At 58.9% G+C, this 19,315-nt stretch overlaps 1 protein-coding gene across 3 annotated transcripts in view; it reads left to right on the top strand.

Annotated features, from left to right (window-relative positions):
* The window catches only part of LRFN5 (leucine rich repeat and fibronectin type III domain containing 5), a 60,190-nt gene continuing 40,875 nt past the window's right edge, over positions 1-19,315 (top strand). For 2 of the 3 annotated variants that reach the window (XM_087746960.1, XM_087746958.1), the window contains exon 1: positions 331-521. The gene's annotated coding sequence lies outside the window, so the exon portion shown is untranslated. Of the gene's footprint in view, positions 122-330; positions 522-19,315 lie in introns of those variants that run through there. The other variant, XM_087746959.1, reaches the window with a different exon arrangement.

Here is a 19,315-nt window from a genome sequence, read left to right as displayed (position 1 = left end):
CGCCCCGTCCCCGTCCGTCCGTCCCTCCGTCCCTCCGTCCGTCCAGCGGCAGCGCCGCCAGCGCAGGATTACGCAGCGGGGCGCGGAGCGGCGGCGCTTTGCGAGGATTAACCCGGCGCAGGTACACGGCAAGGTCACCGGCCGGCGGGCGCGGCGCGGCGCGGAGCGGAGCGGAGCGGGCGGCCCGCGGCGGGGCGATGCCGGCGGGCTCGGAGGGCTGCGCCGCTGCGTGCCCGCGCCGCCCCCCCGCCTCCCGCCCGCCGCCGCCCGCGCGTCGGTGCATGTGCGCTGCCCGCCGCCGCCCGCGCCGCGCCGCATGGGGCCGTCCGCGCGGGCTGCCCTGCCCGCCCCGGCCGCGGGCAGCCGCCGCCGCGAAGCCGCTCTAGGATGCGGCTGGTGAGCGCCGGCACAGGGCGGAGAGGCGGCCAGCCTGCCTGCCGCCAGACCCCGGAGCCCGCCGGAGCCCGGCCGCAGCTGCAGGGGGAGCGCTCCGGACGCCGTGCTTCCCCGGGAGGCGCCAGGTAATCGCGGAGGGCTGCCGTGCCCGGCCGCATCTGCATTGCAGCCCGCGGCACTTATTCACGGGGGACGGGGCGCGGGGGGGCGGCCGCGGCGGGGTCCCGGGCCGGCCCGGGCAGGGGGAGCCCCGCAGCGCGGCGGGCGGCGCCGGGACGGGAACGGGAACGGGAACGGGGGCGGCGGCGGCGGGACGCTCCTCCCGGGAGGGCGGCGGCCGCGGGGAGCGCGGGGCGCGGAGGCTGCGCGGCGGGGCGGGCGCCCCGCGGACGGGCCGGGCCGGGCCGGGCCGCGCTGCCGCCGCTGCCCGCGGGACGGCGCCGGCGGCCGGGGGTGCTGCAGGGCCGTGCGGGCGGCCGCGGCCGCCGCCCCCTCCGCGCCGCGGCGCGCTGCTGCCGCCGCCCGGGGAGCGCCGGCACCGCCGGGCCGGGCCGGGCCCTGGGCGGGAGCGCGGCGGGGCCGTCGGCAGCCGCGGGCGCGCAGCCTCCGCCCGCCCGGTGCGGCGGGAGCGCTGCGGCGGGGCGAGGCGCGGCGCGGCGGGGGACGGCGGGCGCTGCCCGTGCCCGGGCGGAGGCGCCGCGGGGCCGCCGCCGTGCGCGGAGCCGGGCCGGGGCGCTCCCTCGGGGCCGGGGCCGGGGCCGGCTCCCCCGGCCGGGGCGCGGTGCGGAGCTCCCCGAGGGGCGAGGGGGATCCCCGCCTCTCGCCTGCCCCTGCGCTCCCGGCGGTCGCCCCGTCCGCAGCCCTCGCCCAGGCACGCACCTCTCCCCCGGTTCCTCTCTCCTGGGGGGCCGCCGTTGTCCCCAGCACCCCAGGGTACGCGGGCGCTGCTCTGCCCTCCCCTCCCCTCCCCTCCCCTCGCTCCTCTGTGTAGCGAACACTTCTCGTCTGCAGGAAAGCAAATGTAGGACGAGATAAGCCTTTTTTTCCTGCTGGAAGGCTCCCATTAGGGGAGATGGCAGAGCAGTTGTAGAGGAGGCAGCGGAAGCCTCACGGCCATGTTGGTGTCAGGAGCACACAAATGCCCTGGTCCCTGGAGCAGCGGGAGCTGAGGAGAGGCCCGCGGAGGGCGAGCGTGCACAGGCCCGGTTTGGGCGCCGTGGTGCCCGGGGAAGCATGGGCACGGTTGGGCTGGAAGCACTTAGGAAAGCCCCTTCTTCCGCTTGCGAGCACAGGCTGGGAGGCAGAGGGAGCCCTCTGAGGTCTGCTGCGAGAGTTAACCTGAGTGCTGCCCTCTCGCATTTCCATCTGTGGCACTGGACAGCGGTGTGTCCTCTCCTGCACCTTTATCTTCTCCCTCCCACCTGGTCCGTCGTGTCTCTGGGGCAGGGACTGTTTCTCATTGCGCTGAGTGTCTAGAGCAGAAGGATGTGTTAGTCTCAGTTGTGGGTATGAACATGACCTCACCAGTGTCCTAGACTGGGGGTGGGAAAGCTGGGTGCCTCCAGCTAAGCCCAGCCCTTCACGGCCTCCAGCTGACTGTCATGGAGCTGGATAGGCCCGAGTCCCCGCGCCTTGGTCATCGTGCTGTCTTGACAGTGATCTTTGCCATCCATGCTTACATTTCGCATGTTCCCAAAGCAACGTGGTGTCAGTTCATTCCTACGGAGCATCCTCAGCAGAGTGCTGGTCTGCCCAGGCCCGTTGAAGTCAGCGTGGCCAGACAGCAAACCAGTGAGATGAGGTGGATCCATCCCCAGTCCTTGGAGCCTTTTTGGTTACTGCTGCGTGTCTGCGGCTGGCTGCCTGTGCGGATGGGCCCTGGCTGGCTCTGGCAGTACCGATCCTGGCCATGGCTACGTCCAGGAGCATGGTGCGGAGATGCCCAAACTGACTGTGTGCGCTGGGACCGGTTCTGCCCTGGTACGGTGGGGCTGCCTCCTGGCACGCCCGGGCTGCCCTGGACCTGGGAATTCGGGGCTGTCTGTGCCTTGTGCTGCCTCAGGGTCTCTGGCTGGGCTCCCCGGTAGCTTAGAGACATTCCCCAAACGCTGTGTACGGGCTTTGCCTTGGTGTCAGCCCCCGGTTCCGCGGTGCTGCTACGGTCCGTCCGGGCAGGTGGAGGTGTGCCCGTGGGCTCCAGAGCAAGCCCGGTGATTTCTCGGTTGATCTGGGAGTTGGGTTCGATTCTGCACAAAGAGCCGTCCCAGAGCCCGAGTGTTCTCAGTGCCCAAACACCTTCCCCATCTACATTTCTAAATATATACTGTACTGAAGGGATTATGCATTTGTTTAAATGCATAAGACTATCAAAATGCATACCAGAGCTTGCCAGTTAGGCCTTGAGTCACAAGGCTCACTAAGAAGCTTCTCCCGGCATACTAGCTCGCCTTTCTGTGTTCAGAAAGAGCAATTACTGGTTTTATCATGGCAGCGCAGCCAGTGGAAGTGAACCCTGGGTAGTTCAGGTGCCTAGTACGAGTTCAAAGCCGAACTAGTTCACCTGTTTGCCGAAGCACGTGCAGCTGCAGGAGTGGACTCCCCGCTGTCCTGCTGGGGTGGGCTGCGCGCTCCCGTCTCCTGTTTGTGACCAGGAGGAGGGCTGGGCTCCGTGGCGCAGCACCGTTCGGGGTGGTTCCCTGGGGGCTTGGGTTGAGTTTTTCATACAACTCTTGCTGTCTGGAGAGGCTCCGGTTTGCCACCACAGGTATGAACGGCGACAGGCTGCGGCTGTAAGAAAGGGGAAGAAGGGTAAGGGTTGGCTGCCCAGCCCAGGAACCGGGCTGACGGGGTGTATGGGACAAAACAGGCGGAACCCGAGAAGAAATGTGGCAGAGCAGCATGGCAAGGAGGAACCAGTTCTTCCCCAAAGAGATCTCCCGTGGGCCGCCGTCCCTGCCGGCGGCTGAGTGCGTGGTTTCTCCCCCAGAGCTGAGGCGGCGCGGAGGCGGGTGTGCCAGGAGGGACGGACTTGGCAAGCAAGGGTGCCTGCAGGCTGAAAGCGCCTTGGAAAGATGGAGCACCCCGAGGTGCCTAAAGGGCTTGTCCGTCTGCTGGGGCACGTGGAGGTATTTCAGACGCTGGAGAGCTAATGGCTTTCCATTGCTGATCAATATTGCCTGTGCTTTCAGATGTGGTAACAGGTTCAGTTTTATAGAGCAATCTTCTGAATATTCTCTGAGCAAGCAACCAGTCCAGAAAATCATTCTAATAGCTTTGCTATTAATGGGCCTATAGAACTTGAGCCAAACAGAAAGGGCTTCTCTAAGTGCTATTGAAGCGTTTTGGGCCAGGCATATTCCATGCATTAGAGAAGATTTGTACTCCTTTGACCAGACATCACTGAGTGTTATCTATTTATACACATCTAAATATATCCTCTGCAGTCTTCAGACTTCTCTAGCTAGTAGTAAAATTACTTTTCAATATCATGCTATTAAAATGTGCTTGCTGACACTATTTGATGAGTTTCGTGCTAAGAGAGGGGGGTGTGCGTGCGTGCACATGTGCGTTTTAAATAAAAACTCTTCTTGAGGCATTTACCTAAAACGCTTTGGAAATAAAAGCATGTTGTCCATGTAGATGGGGAGCAGAAAGAAACGTGGTTGAACAGGAGCGATACTGGAGACACGCTCGAGCCTGGAAAGCCAAATCCAAACCAGTGTAAGGTTTTGTTGCTTAAGAGTGAACCCTTCTTTCTAGAAACATGCATCAAATAATCCTGTACTTTGCAACAAAATAGAAACATTTGCTTCTAATTAGTCGGCTATACCTTCTGGTTCTGGGAAGTTTGAGACGTTGTTTTGAAAACAGAAGGACAAATCTTGAAGAAGTGACTTCTCGTTGCTCGGGGCGGGGAGCGGGTTGGGGAGCCGGTGGCTGCCTTTGGCCTCGGTTCTCCCGCCGGGCGGCCCCGTCCCATGGGAGCTCTGCGGTGGGACCCGCCTGGCGATGGAAACGGGGGGTGCAGAGAGGAGGGAGCGGGATTCTCCTTCCCAGATGGACTCCACGGTCCGTTCCCGTGGAGCCGCGGGTCTTGGCGTGTGGCAGCTGCCGCGGCCGGAGCCCAGAGCCCGGGGTGCCGGGCAGCCTGCCGCGTGCTGCACCCGCTGCGCAGCGGCGAGCCGCTGGCGGAGGAGCTGATCGGAGCAGCGGTGTCACTGCCTGCTGAGGTGGAGAGGGATGGTCACGGCTGTCCAGGCCGTGTTTTGGAAATGGTGTCACAGACCCAGGGGTGAAAGACAGTGCCCTAATTCCAGGCTATCATAAGTATTCCCACATATCCCTGCTGCAGAGGGGTGAGTCTGTGTCCATGTATGCATGTCTGTGGAGCTAGCGAAGGTCTTGTAGGGCTCCTGAGGAGGATGGAGACCTCTGATATACTCCCAAACAACAAACAGGATCGCTCGTTGGGTTGTGGTGGTGATAGTAATGGCTGTCTGACTGGCCTGCAGCCCGTCATGAAATAGTAATGACAATCATTTTATTTTCTGTGGCAGCTCTCTCTGACGGTTCTTGGAGAACTAAGGGAGGCTACGGAGGGAGGGAGAAGGACTGCTATTCACGGGAAGGCAGGGCTCTCAGAGGAGGTCCTGGCCTGCAGCCCCTTGAGCTGGGTTGCTGCACGCCCAGGGTTGCTCAAGGACAGGCACTGTGCCCCCCGGGATAGCGCTGGCCCCTCGGTCCGGGGTCCGGGCTCCACTAGCCAGAGTTGCATAGCACAGTGAAACAGTGCGGTGCCAGGAGCCGTGCCCTGCCGAGGACCCGTGGGCACGGATTTACATGGCAGCTGCTCTAACTGCCAAATTGTCCCATTCTTTAGACGGGTCTAAGGGGGTCTGTGGTGTCCGAAGGGCTCGCCGCCTGCGTGCCCCTCTCCTGGCTGGCCCGCCGTCCCCTGCCCTGGTGCAGCTGGCTGGGGCGCAGGCTGGGTGCGCCATGCCTGCGGCCTGAGCCGGGCAGCAGCTCTCGTGTTCCCGTGGAATAAATCACTCTACAAATAATATTTGCCCCAAGCAGGCTGAATAATGCAAAAGGTGATTTGTCAAATGGCTAATTCAAGCGATAATGGGAACCTTGGTGAATGCCTCTCTAATTGCGTAGCATGGGGCCAGCAGTAACTCTGAGTGTTTGAAGCTGGTTCCCAATGCTGCAAAACCCATGTCCAGTGCCTTGCTTTTGAGGTTGCTCTTCTAGATGAAGTTTCTCACCAGGAACTGTCTCTTAGCAAAACATTTCCATGAAAACATGATTAGCTAGCTTTGCTTTAAAGGGCAGTATCTTTTTTTTCCCTTAAAGTTTTTGTTCAGGCTTCTCTGTCCAGGTCACGTTGGACTTCTTTTGGACTGGAGGCAGATAAAACTCTTCAGTTTTCATTACCTCAGTGTTGTTATGTTGCCAGATATCTGATATTCCTTGGGTATTTATTTCTAATTCTTTATACTACCTGGTCTCTGTGCTTGGCCAAGGGGGACAGAGGAGCAGGAGGCCTGAGCTTGACAGAAGAGCCACGGCAGTGAGGCGTGACAGCTGTGCCTCCCATAGCAGAAGGACTGGCCACCGCCAGTACAGCAGACGTGCAAGGAAAACACATACAGAGAAGAAAAAGCGTGGTAGGAAGAGTCACACCGAGAGGAAGCCCCAGAACCTGTTTTCAGTACCCTGGTGATAGTGCTGCTGGTCCCAGGATTTGGGATGGGATTTCTTTGGCAGCACTGAGCAGTAATGCAGAGATGTTCTGCTGCACGTGGGTGAGGTGTGGGTTAAACTTCTCTGGGTTGTAGCCAGAGTTAAGAGTTTACCCTTTACGTGAAGTCGCTGCCCCAGCAAAGAAAGGCACGTACAGTTGGTGCTCTGGTAGCTGCATTGTTTTTGTTTTCACCAACGCGCTTTTAAAATACTTGATGTAGAGACCCCCTGATATGGCTCCGTGGGAGCAGGTCTGAGTAAGGCAAGCAGGATTTGTCGCCTTGTCAGCTGTGACTCAGTGGTTCTGCCGGGTACGTGGTGTTTCACAAGAGAGCCTTCTATTCGGGACCGTGATTCAGCGCTGCCGCGCTGTACGAAGCTGTTTTTGCTGTGCTGTGGGCAGATTTGCTGTGCTCGGGGCTCCTCCTGACATGTCAGCGTTGCGTCTCATCTCTGCCGGAGCCTGGCAGCGGCGATGCTGCTCTCACGGCTTGGGGCCAGGCTCCAAACTGCAGCTCCAGAGCAGCCTCTGCCACTCACCTCCTGCAGCCCAGCCTCGGCTGTGGGAGAGGGCTCTGCAGACCCGTGGCACCCGGTCGGGGGAGCAGCGGGGCCCTGGGTGCTGCCACCGAACCTGTGCAAGCTGACACAGAAAATTGAGTGTCTTCCAGCCCTATGGCGTAAAGAAATGATAACAGCACAAGCCCCAGTTCAGGCTCCAGTGGAGTTTGCCAATGCACAAGGGCAGTGTCCTGACGTGCTGTGCAGGGGTCCTCTGGCATGGCCTGTAGTGGGGCTGGGGAGGTGCTGCGGTCAGGTCCAGGTGATGACCTTTCCTCGCAGTGTGGCCTGTGGGTCTGGCAGCACTTGGGCCCTATAGGTTATGGCTTTGGATCCTAGAGAGGTTTTCTTGCACATCTGAGCTCCGGGCTGCACCTCCGTGACTTCTCTGTGTTCGAGCTGTGTGTGCGTGCCCTGCTGCTGGGGGAAATAGTGGGAAGGGAGCCGGCGCACGGGCTGGGAGGAGCTGTGATGCGCTGTGCTGGGGACTGGGACTGCGGGGTGCAGATGGAGAGGACTGGTCCTCTGGGTGACATGTTGCTGCAGAGGCTCAGCCCGGCATTTGCAAGCAGAGCACCCCTCTGTGGGCTGCTCATCACTTGGTGCCCTGGCCTTAGCAGTGGTGGGTTAGGCTGCTCCAAACAGATGTGTCCTTGTCCCCAAGCACGTGGCAAGGATTGCACCTAGGGACCAGTTTTGAAGGTACAGTCTCCTTTCCAGTTGCTCCTTGTTCCCTTGCCCTAACCCTAACCCCTCTCACTGCAGGCGGGCACTGCAGATGCCTCCCCTCTCTGCATCCCCATGTCGGCAAGCAGTGAGAAGCCCTGCCGTCGGGGTCTGGTGCTTGTTGGAAATACCCATGGGGATGTGGTTGGTGCCCTGTGGCATCTCTTCGGTTGTCCGAGACGAGGAGGTTTTGCTCCTGTTCCAGACAGAAAGAAGCTGTTTCAGCTCATGGTTTGGTAAGCAGAAGTACGTGCACAGCTGTGTGTGTGTGCGGTGATGGGTGAATACTGTGCTCCCACAGTGACCAACTCGGTGTAATGGCTGTTCAGCCCAGCCCTCACAACTGTTCTTGTAATTAAAAGTTGCAGAGCAATGCTTTTGTCTTATCCTGGTGGTATAAAGCAGTCTTGGTTTTTTTTAATAGTTTCTTCAGACAACTTCAGCACCCCAGGGTGTAATTCTTGTACCTCCGGCCTCATTACAGTGGAGCACTTCCACTGGAGCCATTTCAAAGCTCTGCTGGTGCAGGAGCTGAGCATGACTTTTTGTCTTGCTGCAGCCTTGGTGAGGGCCTGGTGCATGGGCCGTGTAGTCCTTCTTCCAGACTGGCGCTTACCACACTCATGTAGGCTTAACTCTATACGTGAGTAATCCCTCGGCAGTCAGTAGGAGCGTCCACACGCTTGGGGTGTTCCTGGCTCTGGGCCCTCTTGGCTGTGCCATTACCCTTGTTACTGCAGGCGCCATAGGGCAGCGCCACGCGCGAGACCCACGTTTGCCTGCGTGGCTGTGTCCCTGCTGAGGGCGGGGGGGCACAGGGCGCTCTCTGAAACCTCTTGGCGTGGAGGAGCTCCTGGAAATAGTAGAGGAGTTGCTGTGAAACACTGGCTTTTAAAAATTTAACAGAAAGCCATAAAAAATCACAGTGCCTAGCAGTTCTCTCTGTTGGGTGAGAGGTTTACAGTAAAATACGTCTCTGCAGAGGCTACCAGCTTCGGGGGAGGTTTGTATATCTTTGTGTGACATATGGTGGTCTTCAGTGAGTGTTGGCCGTTAGCGTTGAGTCTTGAGGAGTCATGGCATGGTGGTCCCCATCCTGACAGGGTGTTATTTGACTGAGCAGGGTGGTGCAATGTGCTGGCGGGTACCCTGGGCGATGACTCGCAGGTGGCCTGCTGGGCTGGCTGCTCATCACGGGTGCTGCTTGTGGTGGGCATCTGCCAGGCTCTGTCCAGTGCCAGGGCTGTGCTCGCCCGCCGCCGCGGTCCTGCGGGTGTGAAGACGGACCCGGCGATGCTGCTGCCCGGGTGAACCCTGGGGCACAGGTGTCAGGGGGAACGGCCGGGAGCCCTGAGAGCAGAGCTGGCCGCTGCCGGCCTCCTGCTTCCCTCCTTCCCAGAGTGCCTCCAGGCCCGGCTGCGGGATGTCGGGCTGCTGGATCCGAGGTCGCCTCCAGGATTCAGCCCCTGCCTTGCGGCGCGGGGCCGTGGGGCGTCCCCTCTGATGCAGAGCAGAGCGCTGGGCCCCGGGGAACCTCCCGGGGACGGGGATGCCCTGGCAGACGCCCCGCCTGCCGTGCGGGCGCAGGGACCCCAGCGCCTGTCCTGGCGCGGTGTTTGTCTCGCCCTGCCGTCCCGCGCAGAGGCTCTGCTTGCTGGGCTGTCAGTAAGCAAGCAGAGCACACTCCGGCTTGCTGCTCGTCTTCCAGCAGCCTGACCTATAGACATTTCGATGCGGTGGTTGAAACGGGAGGTTACTTCCCCCAGGGCTCACGTTTCTGTTGTATTCGTTATTGCCCATTACTGCCCTGGGTCAGACGCTCTGTTTCTAACTTGTTTTATTTAAGAAGCATTCTGCAAAGAAACGCCTTCTGTGGACTGAAGTAATCCCCATGTCCTTCCCTGTTCATAGAAGTAAAACATGATAAATACCATGGAAAAAGACACAGTGGGTCAGGATGGATAGTTACAGCTGCCTGCTAGTTCCAAATGAAGGTTGTATTAATTTCTAAGGGAACAAATTAGGAAAATAGTTTTTAAATGAGCTTTACTAGTGTAGCATTGTGCAGTATATAAAAATGAGTAAAAGATAAACTGCTTAGGTAAATGCGCTTTGATTGCTTGCATTGCTCAGCCACGTGATCCTCAGTAGCGCTCTTGGAGCATCGCAGCCCCTTGCTGCTCACGTAGGGGCTGTGTTATTGTCTTCTGCGGTTTCACTGAAGGCTACCGAGAGCTGAATTGAATAACCTTAATTTCTTCTAAGAAGCATTAAAGAAGCCTGTGTACAGACCGTGTGACTGTATCTGGAAAGTTAATAACTATAAATAAATAACAATAATGAGGAGCGAAATTGTGGCCAGCAGGATGCGAGACTCAGAATGCTGTGGAGAGGCTAGACTCGCTCATCGCCGGCTGAAATTCAGGCCATACATGAAATCAGATACCCAAATGGTTCCCCAATGGCCGGTAATTCTTCCTTGATTTATACTGAGAATGTAAAGAGAGATGAAGGATAAAAGAGGAGAGGGAAGGGCAACAGCATTGCAATTACCACATGAATCAGAAGAATCACTTGCACTCTGAGGACACAGTGTGTTTCTCCTGTGATGCTGGACTTGGCAAATCCAAACCAAACATCTCTGGAGCAGCACACACGTCCTGCTGTGAGCGGATGGCACCCTGCGCAGCACGGCACAGCGCCGGGCCACAGGGAGGGCGGCTGGCGTGCGGGGGCGCGGGGCTCCAGCTGCAGCCGCGTTGCCCAGTGCCCTGTCTCCTCCTCAAGCTCTTGCTCGGCCCGCAGTGCAAACTGTGGAAGTAATGCTGAGTATTAAGATGCGAAAGTGGGTTTTTTACACTAAAGGCTTGATCCTGAGCTGACATTTGCATGCATGGGGCATCATGGAGCAGGATATCCGAGTTCTGCTAAGTGTCGTCTCCCTCCGCGAAGACTCCGCTGCCATTTCAAAGCACGCTGAGTTTCATGGACATAGTCGTGGTTTACGTCTATGTTAGCAAGTTGTGTGGTGCAACAGAAGAGGGTTTCTAGGGTGAGCTGATGGGTGATGAGGACCCGATGTCCCCACTGTGTGTGTTTGGGGAGTTAGGCGGAACTTGCGTTGGTAAGGTCTGATGGACCGAGTGCAGATGAGGGGCTGGAGCGCCCCGAGGAGGTTGCAGCACTCACCGTCCCCTTGCGTTTCGCCTGGAAGGGGCACCCAGTGCGGGCTCTGGGACGGCTCTGTGGTGCGCACTGCGGCGGTGGGGTCACCCCCAGCACACCGGGGTGGGCAGACAGCCTACGATGGAGGGAGCCTCCGCAGGCAGGGCTGCTGTGCCGGGGGGACGGGGTCTGACTCACCTGCTCCTGCCGGTGGTGGCAGCTCCGCAGCCTGTGGGAGCAGTGCCAGTGCCGGTGCTGGGCGGTGCGGGGTGAGAACAGAGTGCTGGCTTGGCTTCCTTGCTGGCTCAGCCCAGAGCCAAACGCCGGCATATGACACTCCTTATCTCTCCAGCTCAGAAATGCAGTGCTCAGGGCATCCTGATGGATTTGTGACACTCCCCATGGGACTCTGCGCTCATAAACCAATTAAAGGATTACATCGTTATAATGTGGAGAGTATTCTTTGTTTATTAAGTAATGCAGGTATAATTCAATTAGTGACAGGCTGACCTGCTGATGTCAAGATGTGGATGCCAGCCAGGTCAGAGTCTTGAGCTCTGCTTTCCAGCGCGGTGGCTCGCGCGCGTCCGCCCTGTGAACCCGAGCGGCAGTAGCTGAAGGGAGCAGCCGCCCCTTGGGTAGCTCTCCCTGCCCTGCGCAGAGCCGGGGGGAGCCAGGGGAGGGGGGACTCGGCAAGACGCCCATTCTGCTGCACCCTCTCCAAATGTCTGCCCCGACCACTCCAGCTCCTAGCGGGAGGTGAGCCTGGATGAAGCTTTGATCTGATCCTGTACAGCCGTTTGCTCATCCCCTGCACCCGTGCTTGCTCACCGCCTTCCCGAGTGAGGCCCCGGCCGCAGGGCGCAGAGGCAGCAGTGGTACCCACTGTGACCACGTCCTATCCCACCACGTCAACCTGCTGCAGCCTCTGGTGCTGCCTGCTGGGGAGGTGAAACCCAGGTGCTGCCCAGTGGCACCGGCCCTGCTGCCTCCGCTGCGCTGAGGAGCTGCAGGTGGGGCTCCTCCAGGCACGGGGCGCGGATGCGTGGAATGGCGGGGGGGAGAGCAGGACCTGTCTCGCCTGGGCTTCCAGAGCACAGATGCCCAGCCCCTGCACAGCTTCGCTGGAATAGTTGCCCCAGGTTACTGCTGAGCACTAGTTAAAACGGGGGATTTTGTTAAGGCTTTTACTACCGTGTTGCTTTATGAAATGGTTTCAATCTAGGCTGGGTATTTAATGTTCAGCATGGCTCAGAAAGCACCGTTTCACCAAATGGTGTTCAGAATGTGGCCTGTCTGAGGGCATGGCGTGTGCCCTCTGTACCTGCTACGCGGGTGACCGTGGGTGACCACGCTCCCCGCCCCAGCCCCCGCTCAGGCTCTGCCGTTGGTGCTGCGCCGCGCTTCCAGCTGCCTGCGGCACCACGGCCGTGGGCTTGGGAACCCTGCTCGAGTGCCACGATGCCGATGGAGATGTAAATGGGGGCTAAAACGTCTGTTCCCTCTGGTGGGGTCCTAAATGCTGTGAGTCCTGTACACAGGGAAATCCCTCGGGTCTGGGCTGTGTGATTACATCCCAGAGGTCCAGGGAAGGCAGAGGACTGCGGATGTTTTCCGTAGCGATTGCATGGCCCTGCTCTGGAAAGGGGAGCTCAGAGGTATTGGTTTGTGACTTGTGGTGCCTTGGCATCAGAGCAATGCACAGGCTGGGCACACCTCTGCCAGCAAAGAGGGGTGAAGAAATAGAAATGTAAAAACTCCTTGACATCAGTAAGGCCGTACCTGAGTAACTCAAGAGTAGAATATGGCTAATTCAGTGGATTTGGAGATTAAAGTTTAAATCTCAGTGAGAGGTGATTTGCTCCCAGGTGAGAGGCATACCATGAAACGGCCAGGCCTAACCCAGCGCGTAGCTGGGACCGGGTGGGCACAAAAGGTGTTTCCAGACTACCAGAGCTTTCCAGAAAGACCAGGAGGTTTCACTGTCCAAAATAATGAATACTGGTCAGATGCGTGCTCTGGTTTTCCATGCAATCTCATGACAAAATTATGCTTAGCGTGCAGCACAGATCAGGCAGTGCCTCCCTCCTTGCATGGTGGATGCAAATGTAATGCGAAAAAAGAGGGTATCTACACACACGTGTGAAAATATAGACACGAAAGCAGCTCATGTAGCCTGGCAGTGCTGAAGTAATCTAAGCACCTGACAGCAGAAGAGAATTATCTCTGAGGACCAAAGACTGACTTGGAATAAATTGCTCTTATTTTGTAGCACTTACTTTCTCGGTCGCACTTTGCAGGGAGTTTGCTTGTCTGCCAGTTACTGTTCATCAGAAGGAAAATCCCAAACTGCCAGTAGTCTGGCAGCTGTCTTTACAGTAAACTAGGCACAGAAGGTAAAATAAATAAGGCCCCGGCAACAAATTTGTTCCCCCAGCGAAAAAAAGTAGAAGGCAGAGGAGGGTGGGAGGGCGGCCCTGGAGTGCAGGCGTGGAGGGGAGCGGAGCAGAGCGGCTGGGGATGCTGCAGAGGAGGAGCTGCCCTGGCCCCCTGCCCTGGCCCCCTGCTCTGGCCCCCCTGCCCTCACCCCCCTGCCTTGGCCCCCTGCCCTGGCCCCCCTGCCCTCACCCCCCTGCCCTGGCCTCCTGCCCTGGCCCCCCTGCCCTGGCCCCCTGCCCTGGCCCCCTGCCCTCGCCCCCTGCCCTCACCCCCCTGCCCTCGCCCCCGCAGGGCAGGGGAAAGCCCAAGCCCTCAGCAGGCTGATTCCTCCCTTCCCAGGGAATGAAGCCTTTATTTCCATCCTGACAGTCTGTGAGATATTAGATCATAAAATCCTGACTCTCCTTATAGAGAAACCCATCACAGGAGAAAAGCATGTACTTTTTTGGGTGCAGGGGGAAATTAATGCTGATTTCCCGGTTGCTGTGGTACCCATGGCAACCGGGCTTCAAAGACAAGGGTTAAAATACAGGTTTCCCAACTTTGGTACCTGCGGAGGAGCCGTCCTTTCAGTGCCTTTTCCCCAGCAGCCGCGGGCTCAGGGGAGCGGGAGGGACGCGCGGCTCTCCCCGCTCCCAGCCCCTCTCCCCGGGGCGGCAGCGCTGGCCGGACGGGCGGCCCCGGCGCTGGCGCGGTGGGCACCAGCAGCAGGCCTGCCCGAGATGCCCAGCCAGTCGGCGCCCTTCACAGCAGCCTTGCTTTCCTGGGACTGCCACCTTCTGCTACAGTATTTGTAATGCTTAAACCTTCCGGGTGCTGCTGCTGTCCATTAAGCTCAAGCAGCTTCTTCAAATCCTTCCCAAAATTAGAAGATTTGAGCCTGTTTCCTTGGAGGCCAGAAGTGAAAGCTTGGGGTCTCCGTGGTCAGTCACAGCCTAGCAGCTCTCCCGTGGTGCTTGGTGTGAGTTTCCACACACTGGCAGCGATCAGTTGTCCTGACATTTTTCCTGTTCCTGTCCTGGTGTGATGCAATGTCTTATTTTCTTCTTACCTCTGCCCTGCTGCTTCCTTTGAAATGTGCGGTTGGTTAAGGCTGTAGCTTTGACATGGCATTCGTTCCCATAAAGAAGTTTGTACGCTAATATGATACAATCATGTTGCAGTAGGATGGTATCTAAATACTTCTAAATGCCAGTTCATGTCGATGCATGAATGCTGTTTCATCATGAAATTAATTGCAAATGCACCATCTCTGGGCATCCGGGAACAACAGTCTCCCCAGTGCTCCCAGTTTCCAGCCAACACTCGCGCAGCCAAGATCATGGCGTTCATGGTAGTTGGAGGGGCTGGGGGGGAGGATGCCTGTTACCAGTTAAGGGAGGGGAAAAAGACAATGGAGGAAGTCAGTTCCCCAGCAAACGAGGACAGGAATGGAAACGGCAACCTGCCTACATCCCTAACTTGATTCGAAGCTGATGTTACCATCCTCGCAAATGTTAGCTTTCTCTCTGTGTTGTCAGAGCAGCTGTTGCAGCTGTGCCAGTCGGTTCCAGCTGTGCCAGTTGGCGGCAGCTCCTTGTGCCGGGCTGTCCGGGTGTGCTCGGTCCCTGTGCCGCAGCCCCCAGCCCCTCGCTCCCCGTGCTCACTGCGTCGAGCCCAGCATTCAGGGCTGAGGGGCTTCTGCGTGGCCACACATTTTGGGTTGGTGAGCTGACCCTGGCTCTGGCTCCCTGCCTGCCACCAGTGAGCTCCTGTGTCCCACGGCTGCCGGCGAGCATTGCTCTCTGGGGCAAGAGCTGTGCGCCTGCCATGCTGCACCCGTCACCCTTGGGGACCCCAAAACTGGGGCTGATTCCTGGGGCAGGGCAGTCCCACGGGGCGCCCAGACAGCAGTGCCGTGCCTGCTGCGGTTATCCCGCTCCCAGAGGGTTAACGTGGCCGAGGCTTTGGGTGAGGAGGGGGTGAGCGGGATCCCAGTGAGGGTGGCAGCGGGTGGCCAAGGCTGGGGTTGCCTGCAGCACAGGAGCCATGCTGGCGGGGGCTTCCAACAGTTGCCCCTGAGCAGTGGGGCTTTCCCACTTCTCTCAGCTGTGGAGGGCTCACACAAGCTCTTCCTTTCTGGCAGTCTCAGACCGGCTTTATTTGTGTTAGCGATGCTGAGCGCGGCAGCTGGCCAGCACGGCGCCTGGAGCATGCGCTGGGCAGGGAGCTGCTGTGGGTCCGGGGCTGGGTGGCCCGGGAGGCTGATGCGACTTCTCGAGCAGCAGCTACGTGCACTTGGAGCAGCAAACCAGGGGCAGAGCCCAGGACGCCCGGAACCCTGCTCTGTGCAATGTTTCGCTCGGTGCAGTGGGCTGCGACTGCCTGTGCCTCGCCAGTGCTGTCCCACCGAGTGATGAAGGACGTTTTCATTGACCCATGAACCTGGTGGGTTACTTGTGTCAGCCAGGCTGTGAGTGGGCAGCAGGGCAGGATCCCAGTGCTGCAAGAGCTGATTTGGAGCGGAGCGAGAGCAGCGGGCAGGGCTGACAGCGTGTCTGAAGGGCAGTCTAAACATGTGCTGAGGGGTGGTGCAGGCTCCCTGGGGCGAGAGGGAAGGAGGGGGCATTGCGTAGCCCTCCTCGCGTGCAGCGTTGCTGGGCTTCCTTCTAAGCTTGGTGAGGCTGATGCTGTGGGGAGGAGGAGGATGGGTGCGGTGGGAGCGCCCTGGTGTGCAGCAGTGCCTGTCGGGGCGCTGTGCGCCCGGGTCCCGGTCCTGCTAGCGCAGGCAGCCGGGCGGTGGCGTGTGTCCTTCTGCAGGAAACCTCCCGTTTGTCGGGCCGCGACGTCTCATCGCTTCTGCGGAGATGATGATGCTTACGTCCCATGCGGTGCCCATTTTTCACATTATATCAGTGTATTCCCGTGTGTTACCACAGAGGACAGAGCTGATGGCTGAATCCTTCCACCGTGAGTGTGGGCCGCTCTGTTATTTCATTAGACTCGGTTACTGAGGGGCACCAGGCTTCAAAATGGAGTCACTTTGCTCTGCGAAAAGTCTTTTCGAATATATTTCCAGCTGTGCCATGGTGGGTGCATGGGCTGAGTGTCAATATGTCGGAAGGAAATTGCACGTAAAGACAGCTCTTTACACTGAGAAGATGCAGTAAGGACAGTCAGAACTCATTCAGAGACTGTCTGAAAGAAAGGCTGCTGTGGTATCTCTAGGAGATATTGCTCCGTGCTTTGGGGATTTGTTTGTTTGTTTTTCTGTGTGCATATGTAAATGAGAGTTTAACTGATTGCAAATAGCAAAGTAGCACATTCCCCTAATTTAAATGGGTAAAGCAGAGGGAAGCATTGCAATATTCCATTCTAGTGGTGTGGGCTGTCTTACGCCACGGCTCTGCTGCACTGCTGGGTAAGAAACCCATTTCCCCTATGTCATCTCCAAATGCCAGAGCCTGGCAGATGAGACGGCGCTTGTGCTGCGCGGTACCAGTCCGTACCTTCTGCCGTGCCGTTCCCCCGCTCTGCTGCGGCCGGGGTGCAGCCGGCCAGCGCGTGGCTGCTCCGTCAGGGCCCGGGGCGGGCAGCGCATGGCGGTCTGGCGGGGCAGCCGCAGCTGGAGCCGGGCGGCCTCCCCGGGCAGGGGCGAGGCGGGCTCCCCAGGGCTGGCTTGGGCACCCGAGGCAGTCTGCTGGAGCGAAGGATGGAGGCAGACTGCTGGAGCAGGCGATCGCAGGCATTCGCTGTCTTCCTCTCCTTCAGTTCAAAGAGAGTAATTTCATGCCTTTAGGGCATCGCTCCTGAGAACAAAAGGGTTCATATTTTCTTGGGTAATGTTCCTGGCAGCGCTCCTACCTGCTGTTTCTAACACAGCCTGTTTGTGGCTGCTCTTCTCCCAGCAGCTCCTGGGTGGTACCGGTGGTGCGTGGGCACCGATGGACCTGTCGCTGATGCCTCCAGGTGCTTCCCCTGGTCACGGTTGATCTGAGAGTGGCAGGGTGACGCTGGGCTGCTGCTGCTGCTGTCTGGTGTCGATCCTTGGCCTGTCACTGTCAAAGCCGAGCAGGTCCTGGTGCTGGCGCAGGGACATAACCTGCCGCTGTGGTGTCCAGGCATCGCCGCAGGAGCTGGCCGGGCTGTCACTGCTGCCTCCGACAGGGTCCTGGGAGCACTGTGGCTGCTCTTGGTGATGCTTGAGACATGCTGGTCTGCTGCTGCTGGGTATTTACGTGTCCCCATAAAGTTTCATGATGTTTTCAATGACTAGATAAAAGCAAACCCAAGGGTCAGCTCCTGCCCTGTTGTGTTTCTGAGTCGGTGTGGCTTAGTCTGGGCAATTCCGTCCTTACGGCAGATCTCAGCTGGGTGGAAGCTCAGCACCCGTCCCTGCGCAGGACGAGGAGCTGCCTCCGCAGGGGTGGCAGGTCGTCAGCACCCAGAGACACGGGCTCTGCCTGCAGGCTCGGATCCTGCCCGCAGGCTCTGGCTGCCCTGCAGCTCTTCTTGTCTATGGAGACCATTTATTTATTGCTTCCTTCTCCCCCCACACAGCTACCCCTTCTTTTTTTTGTCTTTGTCTCTCCAAGCTGCTTGGCCCTGGTTGTGAAAAGCAGGGAACAAGAGGATGGAGATTACTGCCTCCATCTGCCAGAGCAACAGCACTGTGGCTTTCTTTTAAAAATAATAATAGTTATTGTTACCAGTGTTATTGTTTTTATATTTTTTTCTCAAACACTTCAAGGAAGTTTATTTTGGAAAGCTTATAATTAGAAGGTGCTGCCGGAGGTTGGGGGAGAGGTGCTGGCTGGTTCCTTGCAGCCGTGGAGCGCGGGCGCTGGAGGAGGGGAGGTGCCGGTTCAGCATCCCATGTTGGGAAGGGCTTGGACACCGAGCGGAGAAGGGGCAGGCAGCCGGGCTCTGGAAGGAGGGGAGGCATTTCAGGGGTCTGCTGCTGGTGAGCTGGGGGCATAGCAAGGGGACTGCACCGAGAGATGTCATGGCACAGAGGTGTCCGAACTGGGCAGAGAGCTGCTGCTGGCCGGGGCAGCCACCTTGCAGGTGCCCGGCACCCACTGGGTGCCCAGGCGAGCACGGTGTGGTCCTGGCACCCAGGCAAGTGCAGCAGAGTGATCCTGGCACCCCGGCGAGTGTGGCACACAGTGCCCTGGCACCCAGGCGAGCACAATGGTGGGCTTCGCCCCGCTTGCAGGCGAAGGGTGTACAGGCTGCGCCTCCGCCCCCAGCGGGTGCAGGTTGCAGGTGATCAGCAAATAACATGTGTGTAGCCATCGGAGCCGGGGGCTGGAGCTGGTGTGTGAGCGAGCTTTCCTAGGTCATTGGCTTATTCATTAGCAGTGGGTGTCTGCGGGAACGGGGTGCACGCACGGCAACAGTTATTTTCCAGCAGTCACCTGTAGCAGGCACGTGCCTTGTTCCAGCTCCTCTGTGCTGCTCTGGGCACTTGCGCCCTGGTGTGTGGCATGGCTTTCCCCTCCCTGGAGGACGGGCAGATGCTGGGAGAGGTTCCCTGGGCAGGCACCCACCCCGGGGCTCAGCCTCTCCACCGCGGGGTTCCCCCTCCACCCCGGGGCTCAGTCCCCAGCTCAGCCCAGCCGGGACCAGTGCTCCCATACGCAGATTGGTTTTGGAGTGCGGTCGCAGTGGTCGCTCCGAAAGCAACAGGCAAGATGAAGGCAGGGGTAGGAGGAGGCAGGTTATCCCGCTGCCCTGGCCCACAGCAGTCAGGTTTGGCTGTTTCGGGAGCGTCCCGGGTTGTTTCAGACCTGCGCGGTTTGCCCACACCTGGCTGGGCTTGGCCGATGCCCGGCTGTCTGTGCAAGGGAAGCCCTCCTCCACACCGAGCGCGACGGAGAGGGAGGCAGAGCGGAGAGCCGCAGCCTGGCAGGGACGCAGCAGCCCCTGGAGCCAGCCAGCCCAGCCCAGGTGATGGTTTTTGAGGCTCGGGACACGGAGCTTCGGCAGGGCTGTGCCAGTGATTTGGGGTCTGCATTCGCCCGGTCTGTACCGGGAGCAGGGGATGGACGCTCGCTCACCCCGTGCCGCTGTGTGTGTGCTGCACACACAAGTGCTGCTCTGAAGAGCTTGCAGCCGGGTAGATAAAACTGTCAGAAGAGGGATTTTTAAGTAGGAACTGAGCTCTGAACCAGTTCAGTGACTTGCAAAGTGTTTTTCCAGGGATGAAGCACTGGCTGAAAAGGCTCATCCCCGCCAGGGAAGGGGCTAACCTTCCTCCCCTGCTGCAACACCTGGCTAGTACCTGTGAAGCAAATGTAGC

Source organism: Nipponia nippon, unplaced genomic scaffold, assembly GCF_047370975.1.
Source record: "Nipponia nippon isolate SJK-2023a ecotype South Korea unplaced genomic scaffold, ASM4737097v1 scaffold_11, whole genome shotgun sequence".
Classification (NCBI taxonomy): domain Eukaryota; kingdom Metazoa; phylum Chordata; class Aves; order Pelecaniformes; family Threskiornithidae; genus Nipponia; species Nipponia nippon.
This window is presented reverse-complemented; position numbering and strand designations above follow the sequence as displayed.